At 37.3% G+C, this 23,882-nt stretch overlaps 1 protein-coding gene across 1 annotated transcript in view; it reads left to right on the top strand.

Moving 5' to 3' along the window:
- Positions 1 to 23,882, top strand: part of LOC123879832 — a 76,008-nt gene that overhangs the window by 46,983 nt on the left and 5,143 nt on the right. The window lies entirely within an intron of this gene.

A 23,882-nucleotide genomic window follows, 5' to 3' on the forward strand; every position in this document is an offset into this window, starting at 1 on the left:
GGTATATTCACTCTAACCATCAATTTTCTGAGCATATGCAAATGCCTCTCAAAATATTAACATTAGTGAACATAGAATATTTGCCTGCCCACATTGATACTGGAAGTTATTTTTTCAAATGATTTGATAATACCATAAGTATCTAAAGTTTTCATCATAAAGGAGGTTTTGGGTGCGCATACATACAATTCACTTAGCAACAGATCGTATGGCATTGAATGAGAGAAATATCGATTTTGTCAAACTACCTTCGTTAGATAAATTAATAATTTTAGGTATATCATCAAATCCTTTTTTTTTTTTTGTGAGATTATTATTTACAAATTAAATAACCTGTATACGCGTTTTAAGTAGGTACTTCAAACACCGCTAATCCTGTGGAATGAATTGAATCACAAAAATTCTGACAACCGCCTCTACCGCCATAGCTCAGTGTGCTGATTAATAAAGTAGTTATATACAAATACAAAATACAAAAATATTTATTTCGTTAAAATAATTTTACAGAGAACACATAGAAATTAGGACCATCCCAGTAAGTGCCTAGATTTGCTACTAGTACTTGTGGCAGACGGCCCCGCTCTTCCATAACATCTTTTACAATTGAAATAAATGAGTAGTTCCTAATAGTAAGTAACATTCTAACTTGTGACAAAATAATTTAAGCTATTTCATTTCTGGAGGTCTTAACCGCATTGAAATATGTAGGTATACAACTTATGAACGTAGGTGATGTAGCAGACTCTGTACTAGTCCAAAAATTAAAGGCTCATGTCTAAATGGAATTACTCTGTTTTGTTAGGATAAACCGCAACTAGCGATGGCCATCAGTTCATCATGGTACTTTGAAATGTGAGGATAATATGTTAATAATTTAATCCTTAGCTAACTTTAGTGACTGTGTGACCTATTCATGCTAACGGGTGAATGACTCGCCAAATATCTATATAAATAAGTCTGTGTGAATTATGCAAATTAAAGACTGTATGACAAACCCAATGAAAGTAAGAAAAACAGCAATACTTCCAGCCAAATAATCTGAATATACATAATTAAATTTATAAAATTAATTATAATAGAGATTACTAGATGATACCTAACTAGAAAGACCAAAAAATAGAGCCAGATTAACCTATATCGGAAACTTAATTTTTGATAGTGCCAGTATGTACTGAACTTTTTTTAGATAAATGTATACTTACCTACTATTTTCATAGTTAAAAACAAACCATTTATACAATTGGGAACACTTTGATCGTCAATTGAATTATTTAAAGATAATGATGTAATGGTGACAATTAATTGCTTAAATTCAAAACTAAGCGAGGATTCCAAACGTGCCTAGGCTAGGTCTGAGTAGAGCCTACAACAAACTGAGCTACTAGTTTTATTTTATTTGTTTTTGACAAATCATATGTAATAAAAATGGGTACTTATACAAAAGAGACTATTGTACCAAACTACGTTAACTATTGGCTAGTATTGTTCAATCCCCATCGACTAGATAATCTTATTTCGTTTAGTTTTAGAATTTAGTTTTAGTTTTTAGATAGGTTCATTTAAATTTAGCGGCAGATCAATTAGCTGCAATAGGTATATCGTTAGAATCGTTCGTCGGGTTGATATAAATATATTCGCCAGTGAGGGTAGGTAGGTTACCGCTCATTGGCAGAGTCGCTCTCGCGTGAAGACAGACGACACACGTCGTCGGCGCTCTAAGCCCTAAATCCATCACGCTGGGGCCATCCCAAGTGCTACAGTGAAGTGCATTGTGTCGGTACCGACTGGAGGAGAGACGGCGACGGCGCTGGTGAGTCGAGTTTTCATATTTTCTCCTCACTGGTGTCGCGTTAAAACTAGGTATTCGTTTCGAAAATACAGTCCATCGGGAAGCGATTCGAACCCCTTCACCCATGCCAACTGGCTGGAGTGAACATTGGTCCTTCCACCGCGGATTTGTTTCGTTTGAACCACACCAACTCTCGTAAAACTCGGCCATGTTGGCAATTTGTTTGTAAGAATATTCGATTCTTATAACCAAATTCTCGAATCGCTTCATTGTTTAGGCGTTGATCTGCCGTTAAAACTTATTTCGCATAGTAAAATACAATATAATAGGTCCCTAATTGTCGTAAAACCTACGAAAGAATAGGAACTACGCATGAAATTGTGTCGTGTCGTTGTTAATATTCGCGTAGAAGTTCGTTTCTAGACCTCCTTTAAAACTCCTGTAGCACTTGCATTTCGTATTGTATTATAACATATCGTGTCGTATTTCGTAAATTGTTTCGTATCTCGTTGAATAAAAATCGTTTGAATTCCATTTTATCTTTCACGCGGTATTGGATATTATGCGATCAAATAAAATTGTCGTTGTTCTCGTATGCATTTAGTAGTAGTAAATGCTATCATACTTGGTCGCATAATATTTCATAATCCGCCATATTTGTCGTTTTAGTCATTGGTCGGATGCTATGCAGTCAAATTAAGTTGTCGTTGTTTTCGTATGCGTATCGTGATAGTGAACGCTCAATCATACTTGATCGCATAACACTGCATTCGCCATTACTAAAAATAACAATTAATTTCGTAAGTTAGTAACCTTTTGTTCTCGTCTCGTTTTAGTTACTACTTGCCTAATTAATGTTTGAAAATCGATTTTGTTCCTAAATACCTAGTAGGTATAGTAAATAAATATACTTATCTACCAAATAGTTGTCGGATTGAAATACTTAGTTGTAGAAATAGGTAGGTAGGTATCCACTCGTATTCGATTCGAATTGTCTTTCGGAATCGAGCATAGATCGTTACCGTATACGTTACTATTTGTTCGATTGTCACTTTGTTGCATACAATCGAAGTTTCGTTCGAGTATCGTTAGTTTCGTGTTGTGATTACGTTTTAAAATAGTTTTAAGATGCCTCGATCGGATTTAACTGCAGAAGGACGTCGTAGTCTGCAATTAAAACGCGAAATAGCCTTGAAGCGTATCGATGAATGTTTGACAGCGGGTTTAGAGGCAAAGGATGATGCATCGAGATTACCATTGTTTCTATCACGCTACAGTAGACTCGAAAGTTATTGTACGAGTTTTGAATCACATCACTTGAAACTTTGCTCGGAAATATCGGACCCTAAGGAGTTGGATGAGGAAGATGAGGTTCGTAGTGATTTTGATAATAAATATTTTAAGATAATTGAAATACATCAATTATTAACTTCGAATGTCGAATCACGTCCACTTAACGAATCGCAATGTTTTGATACTACGGTAAAATTACCTAAACTTAACTTGTTGAACTTCGAGGGAGACATCAAGTCGTGGGGTACATTTTATGACATGTTTAATACTATGGTACACAAGAATAAGAGATTGTCTAACATTGAAAGATTTTCGATACTTTTGTCACTTCTACGTGGTGAACCATTGGAGCTATTAAAGGGTTTTCCACTTTCTGAAAACAACTATTTAGATGCATACGCGGCTTTAATTGACCGTTACCAATGTAAACGTAAATTAGCATTTCACCACTGGGAAGAACTACAACATTTCAAGTGCACCTCCACATCTCCTCGCGAGTTACGTCGTCTCGTTGATACTTTTAAGAAAAACATAGCGGTTCTTAAGAACTTAAGATTACCGGTCGACGATTGGGATTTTCCATTGTTTTATTTGATGATAACTAAACTCGATCAAGATACTCGTCGTCGCTTTGAACTCCAAAACAATAAAAAGGACATTCCTTCGTTTGACTCGTTGCTCGAATTTCTTGATAAGGCAAGTCGGGCGCTCGAGCTAGCTGAACTCGAGCCTACTAGTAGCGCGGTCGCAACATCCGCCACGTCGTCGTCATCCCCGCGCCAACCGAGAACGCCTGCTGCCAACATTCGTGTGCCGCGTGAGAGGAATTCGAATCCTCACACAAAGGCCTTGATTACCAACACTACAGTCTCCTCTGACTCTCCATGTGTTTTGTGTCATAAAATGCATTCGCTCTCGCAATGTTCTGAATATCAAAAAAAAACACCTCGCGATCGATTTACTCTAGTAAAGGAACATAGGTTGTGCGTACTTTGTTTAGGCCCTGGCCACGTCCTTAGACTTTGTAAATCTAAGGCTCGCTGTTCAAAGTGTGACATGCCTCATGCCACGAGTCTACATTTTGATGACTCGAATCCTAAACCTTCTCTCGATGGTAGGGGAAATGCACCTGTTGTCAGCACTCTGTCTCAAGATTCTTCGAATGTATCGAAATCTGAGTCCAGCGCCGAGACAACAAGTGTCGCTCTTCTAAGTGACTCAGTGCCATCTCACACTTCTCTTTTAGCTACAGCTATCGTTAATGTCGTTAACAATTTCGGTCATCATTCTAAAATTCGTCTCGTAATCGATAGTGGCAGCCAATCAAACTTCATTACAAAGAAATGCGCCCGCCGCCTCGGACTTCAGTTACGCAAAACAAACATCTCTGTTGAAGGCATCGGGCAAACCTCTTCTGTCATATCTTGTTCCACCAATTGTCGTATCGTGGGTCTGGATGGGAACGTGGATATTGAAGTTCAAGCTTTGGCCGCACCTACAATTTGCAGCCAGATGCCACCTGCTAAGTTTGATAGTAAGCAATGGCCTCAACTTAAAGGTCTTAAGTTGGCAGATCCGAATTTTAATGTACCTGGACCAATCGAGGCCCTTATAGGTGTAGACGTATTCTGCAAAATATTCTTAGGTGATCGTATCGCATGTGGTGAACAGGGACCCACAGCATTTAACACAAAGGTAGGCTGGATCGTGATGGGTAACACCTCACCAACGATTTCTCGTGCCTCCTTACCTTGTCGTCTCGACAAGGTAAGGCAACCACATGACTCGCAACTTCGTAAGGTTTGTGAAGTTAATGATCTCCCTAGGTCGTCAACCATGGGTGAAGAAGAAGCTTTATTGGATAGCATCTTTACCAACACTCATACTCGTTCAGATGTTGGTAGATATGTCGTTGAACTACCTTTATCTCGTAATGCCCATCTCCACCCTGAGTATAACACGTTCGTGAGGGACTATGTCGAAAACTCTTTGCATAGTGAACAACTTGTTATCGAACCGAAGCTACAGGCTGACATCCTTTCGAACGATGTCTCTCGACCTCTCCATGATGTCGCTACTCGCGCCGATTTACCGGAGCCAACGCCGAACTTGTTAAATCATATCATCGAGGTTCTACGCCGTGGTTGTTTTGAACTCAGGAAGTGGGCCAATAATTTCTCGTTGTTGTTAGACAATATTTCTTGTGACTATCGTGGTGGTCAATTGTTATTGTTCGTTGTCGAGAGCCAACTCTCAGTTAAGGTTCTAGGCCTGGAGTGGAGTCTATCCCTAGACAATTTCTCATTTTCGTTAAGACTGAAGCATGAAGTTTGCACCCAGCGTAATGTAATGTTAGAACTTAGAACTCGCTCGTACTTTCGACTTTTCGAGACTCCTTGAACCTCTTATTATCGCTTTCAAGTATATCGTCAAACAAATTTGGGCGCCTGGGCTAGAGTGGAAGTCACCATCCTCTCGTTGGAAGACATACTTCGCTAATTGCTTTGATCGCATTCAGGAGACAATCCCTCCTAGTCATTGGCACCTCATCAGGACCGAGGATAATCCGGCTGACTGTGCCTCTCGAGGCCTATTGGTTCAGCAATGTATCGATCATCATCTGTGCTGGTCTGATCCTAAGTGGCTGTCGTATTTTGAACCCGCTTGGTCTAATGCTTGGATCATCGAAGAACCCGCTACTGCTAAAGCAGAACAACGCGATTCAGTTGTGTCGTTATTCGTCGCAGTGGATCAATTTGACAACTATCTCGAAAGATATTCGAGTCTTAAAAAGGTTCAACGTATTGTAGCTTATGTCCGTCGCTTTGCTCACAATTGTCGTAGCGATCACAACAATCGTAAAAGTGGTCATCTCATTGCGTCTGAGATAAATGACGCCATGCTGTGTCTTGTCAGGCTGACGCAAGCTTCTGCATTTCCAAATGAAATTCAACGCTTAAAGACCGGTTCGTTGCTTTCCAAATCGTTACGCAAGTTGCATCCCTTTATCGATGAAAACGATTTGGTCAGGGTGGGCGGTAGACTAGTTCATTCGGAACTAGATCACGGTTGTAAAAGCTCCTTGTCATTACCTCGACAACCGCGTTTAACTTCGCGTCTCGTCAATCAAATGCATGCTGATAACATGCATCCTAGTCTTAGAACACTAAGCTACTTACTAGCTCAGAATCATTGGATTCTTTCGTCTCGTCGAGTTATTAGTAGTCAGCTGTCTAAATGTGTGAAGTATTATCGCGATGATCCTAAATCTTTAATATTTCGTATGAGTGGCTTACCCAAATTGAAAGTTTTGCCACTTAAAACTCGTTCGTGGTACCCCTGGTGGGACCCTGGCGGTTATCAGAGTCGATTTCGTGGGACCGTTTCCCTCGTACATTTAGCGTTGTCGTGGATCTCGTACCTATCGTCTCGTAGAATTGCGTTTCTCGTGTCGCTCTCGCTACCAGGACTAGGTCGGGTCGACTACAAAGACCATAGAGTCCGCTACTATTTATCGATATTTAAAATACACGTATTTTGGTGGGCGGAATGTTCAATCCCCATCGACTAGATAATCTTATTTCGTTTAGTTTTAGAATTTAGTTTTAGTTTTTAGATAGGTTCATTTAAATTTAGCGGCAGATCAATTAGCTGCAATAGGTATATCGTTAGAATCGTTCGTCGGGTTGATAGAAATATATTCGCCAGTGAGGGTAGATAGGTTACCGCTCATTGGCAGAGTCGCTCTCGCGTGAAGACAGACGACACACGTCGTCGGCGCTCTAAGCCCTAAATCCATCACGCTGGGGCCATCCCAAGTGCTACAGTGAAGTGCATTGTGTCGGTACCGACTGGAGGAGAGACGGCGACGGCGCTGGTGAGTCGAGTTTTCATATTTTCTCCTCACTGGTGTCGCGTTAAAACTAGGTATTCGTTTCGAAAATACAGTCCATCGGGAAGCGATTCGAACCCCTTCACCCATGCCAACTGGCTGGAGTGAACAAGTATAGTACATAGAATTCAATAATAGGATTATGTAAAGGTCAAAAGTTTATAAGTAACAGTATGATAGGTTTATTTTATTTTATTTTACAAATTATAGGAAGACAATTTGTTCGATTGCTGAAAGACTGTATCAATCATTATTACAATCTCAATTGCTGTGATTGGTATTCTTATCTCAACAATGCATTGACATAGCCGGGAATGAGTGAGCGTCGACCAATTAGAGGTGATTGCGATTGTGACATTATGGCCTTATTTTGCCGTAAACGAGCTAGGACGTCGTAACGTCCAAGCATAAAATTTAACTTAAGTATTGATTTATTTAATAAGAAACAATTAAAATATACATATTCTACATTTATTAAATACTTACGCACTATAACATACACTGATATGAATATCAACGATAAGTGTACACAACGTTTGCCATTTATTGTGCCAAGTAAACTTAATATTATGGTGGGTAGTTAGCAAGAAGAACGATAAAACTAAATAAATACGAGTATTAATTATTATTTCACAATTACATATTAAAATTAACAAATACAAAATTACTAAACTGACGACAATTAATGCAATTGATGAAAGTCTAATGCAGAAAATTAAGCTGGCAGCGCTTACTTTAAGATTCTTTATGAGATTTCTTTGTCTTTATCTTTATATGCAGAAACATTTTTTTAAGTGCTATTAATAGATTAAATAAAATACATAATACTATAAATACACAGATTATAGAATATATAACCTAGATAATATCGTATATCGATAACCTACTAAAAACAACGGTTATTAATTTTGAATCGAAAGAAAATCTTATGATATTACTAAAACAGCAAATGCTGATTAACATCAAGATAATGTCTGAATGTCTTCGCTAAAGATATTTCTGAGTATCTTCACTTAAAGAAATAAGTGACATCCCTATCTGAATGTCTGAGTGACTTCCCTAACGGAACGTCTGTGTGACTTCCGTAACGAAACATCTGAGTGACTTTCCTATCTGGATGTCTGAATGACTTCCCTAATGAAACGTCTGCGTGATTTCCGTAACGAAACATCTGAGTGACTTCCCTATCTGAATGTCTGAATGACTTCCCTAATGAAACGTCTGCGTGACTTCCGTAACGAAACATCTGAGTGACTTCTCTATCTGAATGTTTGAGTGAAATCCATAATGGAACGCCTGTATGACTTCCGTAACGAAACGTCTGAGTGAATTCCCTGACAGGACGTCTAAATAACCTCTGTAGCGAAACATCTGAGCGACTTTCGTAACGAAAAGTCTGAGTGACTTCCGTAACGAAATCCTCTTCCTCTTAAAAAAATATGTCAACATCGAGAGTGAAGATTGATAAAATACAACAATAGATAATGTAGTAAAAGAGGCTAGTAGACTCAAGAGTCAAGACTACTTTACTTTGTTTTCACTACCGTTGATAAGCATTACAGTAAATAACTTCCTCTTCTTGTTAGCCCTTATTTATCCATTGTTAGACATCAGTAGGTCTCCTCACGTACACGCCATTCTTCTGAAGGCTGGGTGAGCTTCCTTCAAGTTTTCCCCGCAAGCTTGGTGATGTCGTCGGACCAACAGTATGGTTGTCTTGAGTAAATATAGTATGTTTCAAAAATACAAAAGTCATGAATAAAATAAAATATTTTTTTAAAACTTATGTCTAAAGCTCTATATGCCCTAATTAATTACTAATCAACTTTTGACATGGATGGCCCATTAATGGAGTAATATTGTTTTATAAAATAAGAAATTCCTTTTGTTTGCATTCTGGTATCTAATATAATAAACTGAGACATGATAATATTTGCCAACTATCTCCAACCTCGGTAAATTTATAAATTCTCAAATAGTGCGGATAAGTGCTAAAAGACATTCTTTCATTTTCGAAATTGCTCTCCTAGATGCCTTGTTTTGTATCAAGCCTGTTTCTGTTTCTTGTGGAAATAAGATTTGTTCCCTTGTACTTATGCTTTATTTTGTTCCTTATTTCTCATAGAAATTCACCTTTTGAGTAAAAAAAAAATGCATTTTAAGTACAATGTCTGTACCTACTTTGTGGCATACCCCTAGAATATGTCTGTGAGATCTTCCTATGAATAGTCCGTACGAAATCACAAAGAAGACTGCATGACCTATGCAACGAATCTGAATGAGCTACTTATTCGACGCACTCTGTCGCCTACGCAAATAATCTGGGATACCTGCACAAATGGTCTATAAGACCTACATAATGAGCCTGTGTGACCCAAGCAACGAGTCTGTGTGACCTGTGGAACGAGTCTGAGTGACCTACGCCACGAGTCTATTTACTTATCTAGTCTATTTACTACTTATTGTATACCTATTATAATATCTGTGTGACCTTTCAATGATAAAAATTTATGCTGCATGATTTATTCAGAATGGGAAAAATATAGGTATATGTGCTACGTATGTACAACATAATTTGAAAGTACCAAAAATAAACTCTGCTAAAACAAAACCCTCTGCCGACCTGTTAATATCTAGGTATAATTATAAAAATATCAAGTAATTGAAAATTACATATACATTAGAGAAAAATGAGTATAAAATTCAATAAACGTTTAGTACGGATTAAAAGAAAAAGGGCTAGAAATGAAATTTCGTATAAATATGGACACTGTTTTGCTCTCCAGGTTTATAGGTGTCATCCCCGTGGCAAATTCATCTTTATAATAGAAAACGCTAAAGCATCGAAAGTCAGTTACTTACCTAGTTACTAACATAATAATAGTATTTCGTTAGCGACCTCGAAAGATACCACCGAAACCTGCAAGATGTTACAATTTGATACCTAACTTTTCCCGTGCACCACAATAAGCAACTAATAAGTGCTGAGCCAATCATAATTCTAAACCAATTTTAACTTCTTAATAAAGTTGTCTCATGAGTCATGACGTCAGCTGTATAGAACTTATCTTGATAGTCATTTAAGTACCTACAATTTTGTATTGGCGTCACTCAGAAAAGCAGGTATTATTTAAATATTTTTATCGAATTATTGAAATGTCCTCTCCAAAACCAACACAAAAAAACACAAGTTTAATGTGCAAGGTTATCCGAGAGTTTTAATCTAAACAAACTAATGCCAAAATAAATAATTTAATTAGAGCGTGATTGCTATCACAACATCTAATTATCCAGTTCACAACCCAAATACTGAAAATATGCGATATCGCTCCGAATCTCAGAAGGAGACTGAACTAAAACCTTCAAAACACCCGTATTTATGCAAGTTCAATCTTGTTGGCCTCCTAGTAACAGATTGTATGACATCGAATGAGCCAAATATCGATTTTACCAAACTACCTTCATCAGCTAATTTTATATTATTTTTGACAACTCAAATCAACTTTTTAAAAATAACCTTACATTTGGATAGTAGGAAGCTACAACGAAATCTGTTACTTATATTTCGTCAATGTTAATCACATACCCACTGGTAATCAAAAGTTATTTTTATTTAATACCTAAATCTTATAGCAAATCATTAAAAAAAAAGAAGAAAATCAATAACAATTTTAATATGAAGTAGGTAATAACTAAAATGAATCTATTGAATATTATATCATATGTACATATTTCTAATTTAAATTATGAATGTCTACTTGATCATGGTTGACTAAGTGAGACACTATTATTATTTAGCCATTTAATGTTGGTCACTTGGTGGCGAAACAGATTGACCAAGCGTTTTTTTTAGGTAACCTCTTAAGTGCATATTACTGTTCGGTGTTTTTCTTTTGCCAGGTGGCCAATGATGCGAAAGCCGGGATGTTATCTGCGGGCCGTGGGGCACGGCCTTTCCAGGATGGCCGAGTGTTAACAACTACCTCAAGATGCTGCCTTATATCATGAGTCATAGACATCTAGACCTATATCAGATTAATTATTATTATTTTTAAATAATTGGCGGGAATGGATTATAAATCACATTTAGTTATTAACTATTTAGATCAATATATATTGTGTCGTATTTTACATTTAGCTGATATAATTGTTACGTTAATTGTCTATTACATCACCATGTTTTTACCTCTGTGGTAATTTGTCAAATAGCTTTCCGAAAACTAGTACCTACCTACCTTAAAAATATGTCTGTCAAACTGATATAAATAGCGAAGGTATCGAAGAAAGACGGGTATTGAGAAATAATAATTGTAAGAGAAAACTATTCTCAAAAATACAGTGAAGTGAAATTCGAAAGTGTCTATTATTCAAACCTATCCCTATACTTCTGCAACATACTAAAAACATAAAGTAATAAGACATTCAATAATAATTTCATAAAATTAAAAAACCAGAATTTAACGACACACCTAATTATTCTAATATTATCCAGTACATATAATGTTATAAAAAACATCACTAGTTTAGGTTTTGCCAGGAAATACAGTTTTCCAAACAATAATAAGAGGTACGAGTATCTTGCAAGAGTAGCAATGACAAACCTACACCAATAATAATAATTGTTATTATTTAAATTATTGACTGTTATTTTGTTATACAATGACAAGATGTTTTGCTTTTTACAGTAATTTGTATATATATCATAACAAAGATTACTTTTCTTCCGCAGTGATCTGAAATAACATGTAGAAACATAAGGATACCCGCACACTACATGAAAATTGTACCTATAAAAAAGTTGAAAGTACCTATAAAGATGTTGTTTTTGTTTTATTGATAAGTGGTTCCAGATCTTCATGATTGCGGATAGCACTAGCAGATTTTCCTTCGCGTGCTCGTACGTAGATAGTCCCGTTATTGCACCAGCAGAATTCGTATCCCAATTGTTTTGTTTGTATGCGGCACTCACGAAATAACAGTCTGTTTCTCTGCGTAAGCCGCTCGTTTATAAAGACTTTCTGTGCCGGTCCGGGTAGGTTCAAGTCGGTGCTAGTGATATTTCGGCGTGATTTGGATACTTTGAGAAATTCGTCCCTCTTAGACCGCCGCAGTAAACGTACGACGATCGGACGAGGATACTTTCTCGCGTTTCCCGTGGCGTTCACAGCCGACAAAACACGCGGGCCCGCCCGTGAGGTCCAGTCTATATCTTGGTCTGAAACTTCCACACCGATTTTCTTCGCTAAAAGCAAGGCTAAATGGGTTGCATTCTCATTGGGACATTCGGGGATGCCACACACATTTCATTTTTGAGATGATTTTGTGCTTGGGTGTTAATTTCCTGCTGTAGTTCGCCAATGGTGCATTTCAGAACGTCTATTTCTTCGTTGTGGCGCTCGAGTGCATAGATTCTCGTTTCATTTGAGGCTACCGAAGACGTCAAGGTGTCGAGTCTCTCATTGCAACGGTTTAATGATGCTGTGGCTTCCTCTAATCTATTTTTAAGAGAAGAAATCTCTCCCGTGAGTAGCCTCACTGCTGATAATAGGCTTTGTACCTCGGATGTATCAGAGACATTAGTAATCTCGGTTGCCTGCTCTGATCTCTTACGAAGCGTGATATTTTGGGCATCGACGCTTAATTTAACGGGAGTTGAACTATTGTCAACACCCTTCCTTTCTTGTGCGCTGCATTCAGGGCATAGCCAATTTTTTATACGGTCGGGTGTCAATGAGTTTATGTTGATGCAACCGTTGCAAAAACGCCTTTTGCAAACTGGACCATTACATCCAATAGACGATCCTTCTTTGCTGCTCTTTAAACACCCAGCGCATTTCATTTTTATAACAGATAAGTAGTGTCATGATTCGATTAAATTACTGTTTAATAATTCCATCACTATTTGAAATTTTGAGCAAATCTTGTTTGTCCATAGTCAATATTATTTTGAAGTGGCAACTTTAATAAACAATGGCAATACAATTTTTATGTTGGTAATTTTGCGATATATTTGAATTGACGAATAGCAATTTGGCGTGTGGATTTTAATCAAAATGGCGTTAGAGTGGTAGGGATATTTTGGTGAGAGATACGCTAACGACGAGTGGGGAATTCATTACGTGTGGCTCTTCGACAGTGAAAGGACTCCTTGAGTCAGTACTGTGAAAGTGATTTTGAGTTGCAGTGTATTTTGGTAAGTCCTCTTGTATCGTTCCAATTTGTACAAATACTGTGAATTTAAATATGTGTGGATATGGTTGATTAGACGGTTGAGAGAGTAGTTCCGATTTAGGTTAGGGTACCGTCACCCAGTTACTTGTTATTGTAATCAGAGTTCTACAGGTCAGTGATAGATCTAGTTATAGAATCCTGTGGTGTTCTATGAATCTTAACATTTCAGAAGTGACAAGAATCCAAAATAAAAAATAACGTAGGTAGATAGAAATTCCTTATTAGTAATTTTATTTTTAAAACGAGATTGCTAAACGCCCACTTTATCAAGTTTATTATTTTTACGATTAATTGGTTACGTGAGTCGTGATGCTAGACATTAAGTCAGGGCAACTCCCTTATAATGTGTTGTTGTGTAGATTATGTGTAATAGTGTATGTGGGTACGTTTTCTGGTACCCACTCAGAACGAAACAATATCTTCTATTAATAATTTTTTCATAACCTTCACTGATTATTTTGATAATTATTGTAAAATTACAAGCAATGCTAGATAAACATAAATTTTAAGGTTATTATTTCTAAATTTTTTTTATGAATTGGGCTGTAATTGAAAATGAAAATGAAAAATATTTATTTACCAAATACAAAGTCTTATACAGTTTTTCTGTCTGGTGGTACCCACACGAGGCAATCCGGTATCGTGGGTAGGTACCTGATTCACTATAAGATATGATACAATATTTATTTGACAGTCGGTTCACTAATTAAAGTATATTCTAAGGATAAAAACATAAAGATGTAAAGTATTTTGTTGCGTTGCATTATACGTCTGAATGAATAGAAGTAACAAAGTGCCCTTATTTTAGATGCAGGAAAAGTTTCTCGGTTTCATCGTAACCTAAGGATAGTAAGTTATTGGAGTATAATATGCCCTTTCTAATAGAGTTAAATAAATTAATGAAAAGTTGTCTAAGTGATATGTGGCACAGATATGATTGTTCATCAGATAATGTCGTTGCACTTCTATATAATTTTTATTATCAAAGTTTAGAGTTAGTCATCAATAATTGATTTGGGTTTTTATTATGTTGACATTTTAATCTTTATTTTAGTATTAAAGCTGGGACACACCAAACGCGTATGCAGCACGTAAGCGTAGACGTAGCGCGTACCATGACGTTGTAATGTATGGAACTGTATGAGATATGGCAAACCGCTTGCGTGACGTGAACGTTCGCGTAGACGTAATGCGTGCTGTCATGTCTATGGATTCACGCGCGTCACTACGCGCGTGGTCACGTGTACGTGCTTGGTGTGAATCGGCCTTTATTCTGTACTTTGCTTGTGTAAAGTCTATGTATATCTTAACTGAATATGTTAATCATGTGTTTTTATTTTATTTCATTGAAGGTAATATTCAAAGAATTTTACAGTGATAAAGTTACAATGATAAAATGTATAAGGCTCATCAGACATTATTTCAACATACACAGTACATACCATTTATTCAATTCGTATAAGATGTTATTGAAGGGCAGGACCGCCTGCAACAAATACTCTAATAATATTATTGGTTCTACCGAAATAAATGTTAGTTCATGGGGCGTACTAGTAATCTTACCGGTTTATCAAGTGGGTATGTTTCCCGCTGGTTATTGAGTGGCTTACTAGTCCGCGGATTATGTTATGTAATAATATTATTGGTTCTACCGAAATAAATGTTGGTTTATGAGGCGTACTAGTAACCTTACCGGTTTATCGAATGGGTATGTTTCCCGCTGGTTGTTGAGTGGGTTACTAGTCGTCGGATTATGTTATGTCTACTGAAATAAATGTTGGTTTATGAGACGTACTAGTAACTCTACCGGTTTATCGAATGGGTATGTTTCCCGCTGGTTGTTGAGTGGGTTACTAGTCGTCGGATCATGTTGGTTTAGAGGCCGTGCTTCACTGGTTTATTGAGTGGGTATGTTTCCCACTGGTTGTTGAGTGAATCACTGGCCGTTGGATAATGTCAAGTTAGGGGGCGCACTAGTGACTATAAGAATACCAAGACGTGAACCGCAATAAAAATATAAAAATGAATAAATATAACCCTTATTTGCATGATTAAGGCTTGATACTCAACAAAACTAAGTTAACGCAATAATAACAGATTGATAAAACACGTCCGCACACTAAGATCGACCGAAACAAAGTGAGTAGCACTCTCACAGGCCATTTTCAAGATAGTTTTCCGAGGTGGCGCCACGGTTGCGTTCCTAAAAACATTACCAACAGATGTCACGTGACTTCCGTTCAAAAGCGCGGCAAACATGTGCGATAACACGGCCGTCCTGTGCACGCCTCCGTCCCTGGATGGCGTTTATGTCTGGTGCAGTTGCTGAGAACAAAAACAGCAATAAGAAAATTTGATTTGGCTATTCTCCGAATACCGAGACGTGGCCTCCAATCTACTATCCCATCAACGGCCAGCAACCGGAGGTCCACATGTTCCAAATTCCAATACGTGGCCTCCAATCTACTATCCCATCAACGGCAAGCAACTGGAGGTCCACATGTTCCATATTCCAATACGTGGCCTCCAATCTACTATCCCATCAACGGCAAGCAACTGGAGGTCCACATGTCCCATATTCCAATACGTGGCCTCCAATCTACTATCCCATCAACGGCAAGCAACTGGAGGTCCACATGTCCCATATTCCAATACGTGGTCTCCAATCTACTATCCCATCAACGGCCAGCAACTGGAGATCCACATGTCCCGTATTCCAATACGTGGCCTCCAATCTACTATCCCATCAACGGCCAGCAACTGGAGGTCCACATGTCCCAAATTCCAATACGTGGCCTCCAATCTACTATCCCATCAACGGCCAGCAACTGGAGGTCCACATGCCCCGAATTCCAATACGTGGCCTCCAATCTACTATCCCGTCAGCGGCCAGCAATCGGAGGTCCATCCAACACATGGAATTCGCAAAATTTAAGCAATTAAAAATGATTTATGAACAACCTATTTCCCGAATTCCAATGAGTGGTCTCCAATGCACTATCCCATCAACGGCCAGTAATTGGAGGTCCATCCAACAAGAACTTCGAGAAATTTAACCAATTAAACAAAGGGATGTACGAGCTACTTGTATATCTGATACGTAGACTTATTCTGAACTGTTTCATCGGCGGCCAGTTCATCTTACTATAAATCTTAACTTTTATTGTAATTGATTAATTCTACACGATTAAATACCGTCACAACTTTTATCTTCGTAACGATAGACAAGTTTGAAGCATAATGCACTAGACAAGATAAGGTAAAAATAAGGCTCATAGTAGGTACTTTAAAATAATATCAATCCATCCAAGAACCATGCGATGCATTAAAATGGTATTATTACTTGAAAACATCTTAGGCCATCTCTAAACGCTTGTCACAAGTACATGTCATGGGAACGACCCATCTCCTATCATATTCAGTCCGTCGGTGGGTATATTTTATTTTCTACATCTCAGTAATCAATTATTGTTTTTTTTTTAGCTCGGCTTGTCCTGATCTTAACAATGAAGAGCAAAAGAACTTTCGTATTTAATACGATTCTAATAAAAGTACTAACGGAAATCTAAAATTAAAATGAGACTGACTCGATTGAAATCTTTTTGGCTAAAGTAAGTCACATGTATACAGTATACACATTATAAGCACTTCCCTTTTATGAAGTATAAGAAGCATTATTAAAAACATAAGTATGTCTAATTGGTAACTGGCATTATAACGTTTCTCAAAGCATTGAATGTGCCTACGTATCAACACACTGGCTTGCATATCTCACAAGATCAAGTCTAAGTCGGTATGTGAGTAAGAGTCACTTACTGTGCTCGCAACTTATTCAAAGAAAGTGCCTCATACTACAACACATACCGACATCATGAACACAAGTAAAAACAAACTGGAATGGTCTTACCAAACAGCATAAACAAACGCTTAGCAGCACTTATCATATTCCCTCATGAGACAGGCAGCAAATCTCACTGAGATGCCACGATGAGGTACCACGTACGTTTCGCAGCAACGTGCGTGGCGTAGCACCACAGCACTATCGACATGTCACGGCAAGTGACAAGCCTCGCATCCACGTGGAACGCGCAGTATTGCACCGGAAATTTCAAAGAAAAACAAGGTAAATGTGAGCACAGAGTTCAAATGAAGGAACTCTCGTTCGGTAGGTAACGTAGGTAGGTTTTCACGGAAGGTGACAGTAATAGAAATGACACATTAATTTACCGGCTTCTTTCTTATTTTCTTAATAGATATCGGACAGTGGAAGAACCAAAACTAGTTCACAAAAACCATAGGATATCACAGTTTGAACGGAAATAATTTTTCAGTTTTACCTACATCGACAAAAAATCTACTGTCACTGTAAATTATTATTTATGGCAGTATCCTAAACGTGAGGGTATGCGATAACCCTTAGTACTATGACAACAATCAACAAATTTAAACATTCGTTAAGCCACACACTCGTTACCGTGTAATATTTTCCACACCAAACGTTGATATTGAAAATATGCGCGTCAAAGTTACAAATGAAATAATTATTAGACCTTACTTTAATCAACGAAGATGCAGGTAGATGTGCGGCTAGCAGTCGATTCGTCGCCACGCACAATGTTGGTACCTGTACCACTCGTTAGCGCGGGTACCGGGCAGCAGCGATTGTCGAGTGTCCACGCAACCTGTAAACGTGGCTCGGACGACGGTGGAAGGATAACGCTTTCTTACTTGAATCACGTTTTCGTTTACCACAATGCGATTGTTCGTACATTGAAACAACACTCACACAGATTTCACAAAAAGCAAAACTACTACGAAACTTTAAAAATCAAGTTTAAGTACTTTATTTTGATTAATCGATTCTAATGTCGGTCAGATGAACCAAAAGCGAGTGGGCAATTAGGTTACCATCCCACTTCTGATATAAGAATACCAAGACGTGAACCGCAATAAAAATATAAAAATGAATAAATATAACCCTTATTTGCATGATTAAGGCTTGATACTCAACAAAACTAAGTTAACGCAATAATAACAGATTGATAAAACACGTCCGCACACTAAGATCGACCGAAACAAAGTGAGTAGCACTCTCACAGGCCATTTTCAAGATAGTTTTCCGAGGTGGCGCCACGGTTGCGTTCCTAAAAACATTACCAACAGATGTCACGTGACTTCCGTTCAAAAGCGCGGCAAACATGTGCGATAACATGACTTCACTGGTTTATTGAGTGGGTATGTTTCCCTCTAGTTGTTGAGTGTGTCACTAGTCGTCGGATTATGTTGGTTTAGAGGCCGTGTTAGTGACTTCACTGGTTTATTGAGTGGGTATGTTTCCTACTGGTTGTTGAGTGAGTCACTGGCCGTCGGATAATGTTAGATAAGGAGGCGCACTAGTGGCTTCACTGGTTTATGGAGTGGGTATGTTTCCCACTGGTTGTTGAGTGAGTCACTGGCCGTCGGATAATGTTAGATAAGGAGACGCACTAGTGGTTTCACTGGTTTATGGAGTGGGTATGTTTCCCACTGGTTGTTGAGTGAGTCACTGGCCGTCGGATAATGTTAGATAAGGAGGCGCACTAGTGGCTTCACTGGTTTATGGAGTGGGTATGTTTCCCACTGGTTGTTGAATGGGTCACTAGTCGTCGGATTGTGTTAGAGGAGGTGTACTATGTGGCTTCATGGGATTTTGCATGAAATGAAATGAGATGAAATGAAATTATTTATTTTGCCATATGCGAGTAAAAATAAATGATGGTACATTGACAGGTAGTCTTTTTCACATTTTGCCATTTATGTATGACAGGCAAAATATGTAGTGAAACTGTTAGATACAATAACCAAAAAAAAAAAAAAATGAAATTGGAATGACCACGCGACGCGTATATTTTCTCATGTTTCCTGTTAAGTGAGTCACTGATCGTCGGATAAAATTGTTTCTATGAACACCTTAGTAGCTAGAGCCAGCAAGGAGTATTATTGAATAGCATGAACCTAAGGTAAAAATAAAGAAGGTGCAATAGATCTCTTAATAAAGACATCAACAGTTCACTTATATATCAAGAGTTACATTAAATAGCTGTTGATATTTCCAATAGTGGGTACCCACGTTCATGGTGTGTTAGTTTCACAATTTAGTACTTAACTCTGCATTGTCACCAAAAATGAATATGTAAGTAGGCAGTAAACATATTTTAGTTGCTGTCACTGTTGTCAGTGTTACCACAGATAAAACGGAATAGTAATTACGTTAATAAATTATTTTAGTGATGTTTTATTTCACACGTAGTTATGATAACCAAAAATCCAGCCACAGCATATTAGAATTTATTTTACATCCACAGTGTTACTAGGCAATTATATTGTATTGTTTTCTGTGCATTCTATGTTGAATTTGGTTATGTATGCTATAACGAAACTAAGTATATTTTGACAATTTTGGCTAAGTGTGCCACAACGATATTGAGTTCAAGATTTTAATAATGATTGAGATTAAGATTTTGATATCGAGTTTGAAGTTTTTGGTGTCAAGGTATAATATTTGATTCTGAGTAAGATTGTAAGATTGGTCATCATAATATTTCATATTTATTCAATCATATATATATATGATATAATATCATATATGATATAGCAAAATGAGTCATGGTTAGGACAACCATTGTGCGTAGCACTATTTTGCTTAAGAATTACAGAAGTAGGTACAACTAATGATTGCTCGAATATCTTTATTATGTGTTATGCTTTAAATATGCTTGATTTTGGTTGTTTAATTTGAATGGTTAAATATTTACGATTTTCTATAAAACTATCAGGAAGTTGTGGAACAGTTTTTGGTTGCTGTTTAAAAAAAATTAATTTTGTTTACGATTATATAAGGTTTTAATTAAAACTGAACTTTGCATTTACTTTAAGTTTTATATTGTTAATTAATGGATGAAGTTTGGTGGCATAGTTCGTTTAGTTTTTCGATTTTAACGGATCCATAAAAATAAAATAAAAATAAAAGGAAAGACACACGCGCACACATCATTTTAAACATAATTTAGATTTGAATTCTGTTATGTATGGGTTCTATTATGTATAAGTTTAAGTAAATCTAACTTATATACAGTTTTACATACTTATTTGGCTGTGATCGGCTCGACATTACTATTAAGTGGATTTAGCTTTTTGATTTTTTTATTTTTTTTTTATTCTTTTTTGAGTTTTTTTTATTGAGATTTAAAGCTTCTCATTCAGATTGAGTTAGTGGTTACGATCGAGCTATTGGTTCAGAATGGTAACCTTTTAGTACATCCGAATGTCATGATTTATGAGGAAACGTCACGTATTGTTAACTTACTATAAATACAGTACACATATTTTATTTGAGGAATTATAATTGGTAAAAGTCAATGTTATCTGGCTTATTAGTGCCTGTGATTTGGATGTGCACCGGGAGGTTGCACATGGTTGGATGGCCGAATGTCATGATTCGATTAAATTACTGTTTAATAATTCCATCACTATTTGAAATTTTGAGCAAATCTTGTTTGTCCATAGTCAATATTATTTTGAAGTGGCAACTTTAATAAACAATGGCAATACAATTTTTATGTTGGTAATTTTGCGATATATTTGAATTGACGAATAGCAATTTGGCGTGTGGATTTTAATCAAAATGGCGTTAGAGTGGTAGGGATATTTTGGTGAGAGATACGCTAACGACGAGTGGGGAATCCATTACGTGTGGCTCTTCGACAGTGAAAGGACTCCTTGAGTCAGTACTGTGAAAGTGATTTTGAGTTGCAGTGTATTTTGGTAAGTCCTCTTGTATCGTTCCAATTTGTACAAATACTGTGAATTTAAATATGTGTGGATATGGTTGATTAGACGGTTGAGAGAGTAGTTCCGATTTAGGTTAGGGTACCGTCACCCAGTTACTTGTTATTGTAATCAGAGTTCTACAGGTCAGTGATAGATCTAGTTATAGAATCCTGTGGTGTTCTATGAATCTTAACAGTAGGTACCTGTTAGGTAGAAATTCGCACCGATCAACAACTGTGAGCGCGATGTTATTGACGTTTGCACGGCGCGACGACGGCGCGGCCCCGCGGCAGCGTCAGACGCGCAGTGACCGTTACTATTTCGCAAATAATAATTTAACACTGTTTTATGGGTCAAAACACACTTTTTAGAAGAAATAACTTTATCCCACCAAAAACATTTCATGTAAAAAGTTAGCCAAGACTCACAAGTTCATAATGTTTTCACTGTTAAAAAGTTATGAGATCTCTAATAGAGCCAAGCCCCTAGCTGAGCTTAGATTTGTGCTGGCTATGGGACCTATCCGAAGTCCAAAGTAATATAGCTCTTAAATGTTCTTGACTGTATCACATTTATAACAATAAATAACAAATCACTCTACTTACAAGCTCTGATTCTACAAACCCTACATCTTGGTAAAAAAAGGACGGCTTGGCCGTTTAATGTTCGTAAAACTATTACATGACATAACATATTTTAAGGCCTTAAGGAATAGTTTGTTCGACAATTACTAATTTGTATTGTACTTCGTGATGGTCGCAGAAGCTATTCCGGGCTTAAATGTCATTTCAGATAAAAAATCCACGAACTGTAAACGGCCAAGCCGTACTTTTTTTACCAAGATATAGGGTTTGTAGAATCAGAGCTTGTAAGTAGAGTGATTTGTTATTTATTGTTATAAATGTGATACAGTCAAGAACATTTAAGAGCTATATTACTTTCGACTTCGGATAGGTCCCATAGCCAGCACAAATCTAAGCTCAGCTAGGGGCTTGGCTCTATTAGAGATCTCATAACTTTTTAACAGTGAAAACATTATGAACTTGTGAGTCTTGGCTAACTTTTTACATGAAATGTTTTTGGTGGGATTTCATTTCTTTTTGGCAGGTGCCCTAGATTTTTTTGGATCTATTTTTTGTAGGTACATACATCATTTTCATGGCCCACTCTCTATCGTTACCTCTTTTTTTAAAAGCTTTTATTCAACTTGCAATGTACTCGTATGTAAATATGTTTGTTCGGGTGGAATCTTGCAAGTCAATTTTGAAGCAGATATACCAAATTTCTGTCTTTTAGGACTTCAGGAAACACAGATACTTGGTACGTTTGATAAATCTGCCACGGACATCTTATCCTGAAAACTTTAGAATTCGAGCAACAGATTTTACAGATATGCATCTCATATACGAGAGGATGAAGGGGGACCCGATTTCTTAATTTATATGTTGTTCATAATTCTTGAAATTCCTACTTAATGCCAAATTTCAGTCTTCTAGGACTTCAGAAAGTACCCTAGAATTTGTGACTAGAGGTTTTGAATGTCGATAAATCTGAAACTATAAAAGCTAGACAATTGATACTCAGTGCGTTTAATACATCTGCCAAGGACATCTTATCCTGAAAATATCAGCATTCTAGCGATAGAATTTACAGATTTGCTTCCCCCATACAGAGGCGTAGAGGGGTGAAATTTCCAATTTCTTAATTTTCCTGTAGTTTGTATGCAATTTCTAGTCTACATACCAAATTTCAGTCTTCTAGGACTTCGGGAAGTACCCTAGAATTACAGACTAGAAGTTTTGACTGTCAATAAATCTGAAACTATAAAAGCTAGACAATTGATACTCAGTGCGTTTAATAAATCTGCCAAGGACATCTTATCCTGAAAATATCAGCATTCTAGCGACAGAATTTACAGATTTGCTTTTCTCATAAGAGGCGTAGAGGGGGGGAAATTCCAATTTCTCAATTTTCCTGTAGTTTGTATGCAATTTCTAGTCTACATACCAAATTTCAGTCTTCTAGGACTTCGGGAAGTACCCTAGAATTACAGACTAGAAGTTTTGACTGTCAATAAATCTGAAACTATAAAAGCTAGACAATTGATACTCAATGCGTTTAATCGATCTGCCAAGGACATCTTATCCTGAAAATATCAGCATTCTAGCGACAGAATTTACAGATTTGCTTTTCTCATAAGAGGCGTAGAGGGGGGGAAATTCCAATTTCTCAATTTTCCTGTAGTTTGTATGCATATTCTAGTCTATATACCAAATTTCAGCTTTCTAGGACTTCGGGAAGTACCCTAGAATTACAGACTATGAATAGTGATGATCATCAGTGAGGGACGAAAACGGCGTATTTTAGGTATCAATAAATCTGTAACCATAAAAGCTAGATATTTGATACTTAGTATATTTGGTAAATTTGCTGAGGACACCTTATACTGAAAATTTCAGCTTTCTAGCATCATCCAGACCGAAGTTATGACGGGTCGAAAATACGGCGAAACACTTCGAGAAAAAGGTACGTAGCGCCCCGGCCGCCGTTTGGCTCGTCTTGGCGGGGGCACTGCCGTGCCCCCTGATCACTGTTTTCACTAGATGCTATGTATTATTTTGATGTATGGTTTACTTTTGTACGAATACTTTAACTTGAGTAATAGGTAAATATAGCACAGAGCAATTTTATTACGATGTTACCTGCGCCTAGTCCGCGCGCGATAGGTTGGCGTTAATGAGTCCAGACTTATCTTTTAATAGGTGCATGGTTGTGTAAGTGTGAGTGAATGTTGCGTGTTTGAGCGTGTACGTGCGTATACACGTACGTGCGTGCGGATGTCAAGAAAGTCTGAGGCGAAATTACAAA

This window comes from Maniola jurtina, chromosome W (assembly GCF_905333055.1).
Source record: "Maniola jurtina chromosome W, ilManJurt1.1, whole genome shotgun sequence".
NCBI lineage: Eukaryota > Metazoa > Arthropoda > Insecta > Lepidoptera > Nymphalidae > Maniola > Maniola jurtina.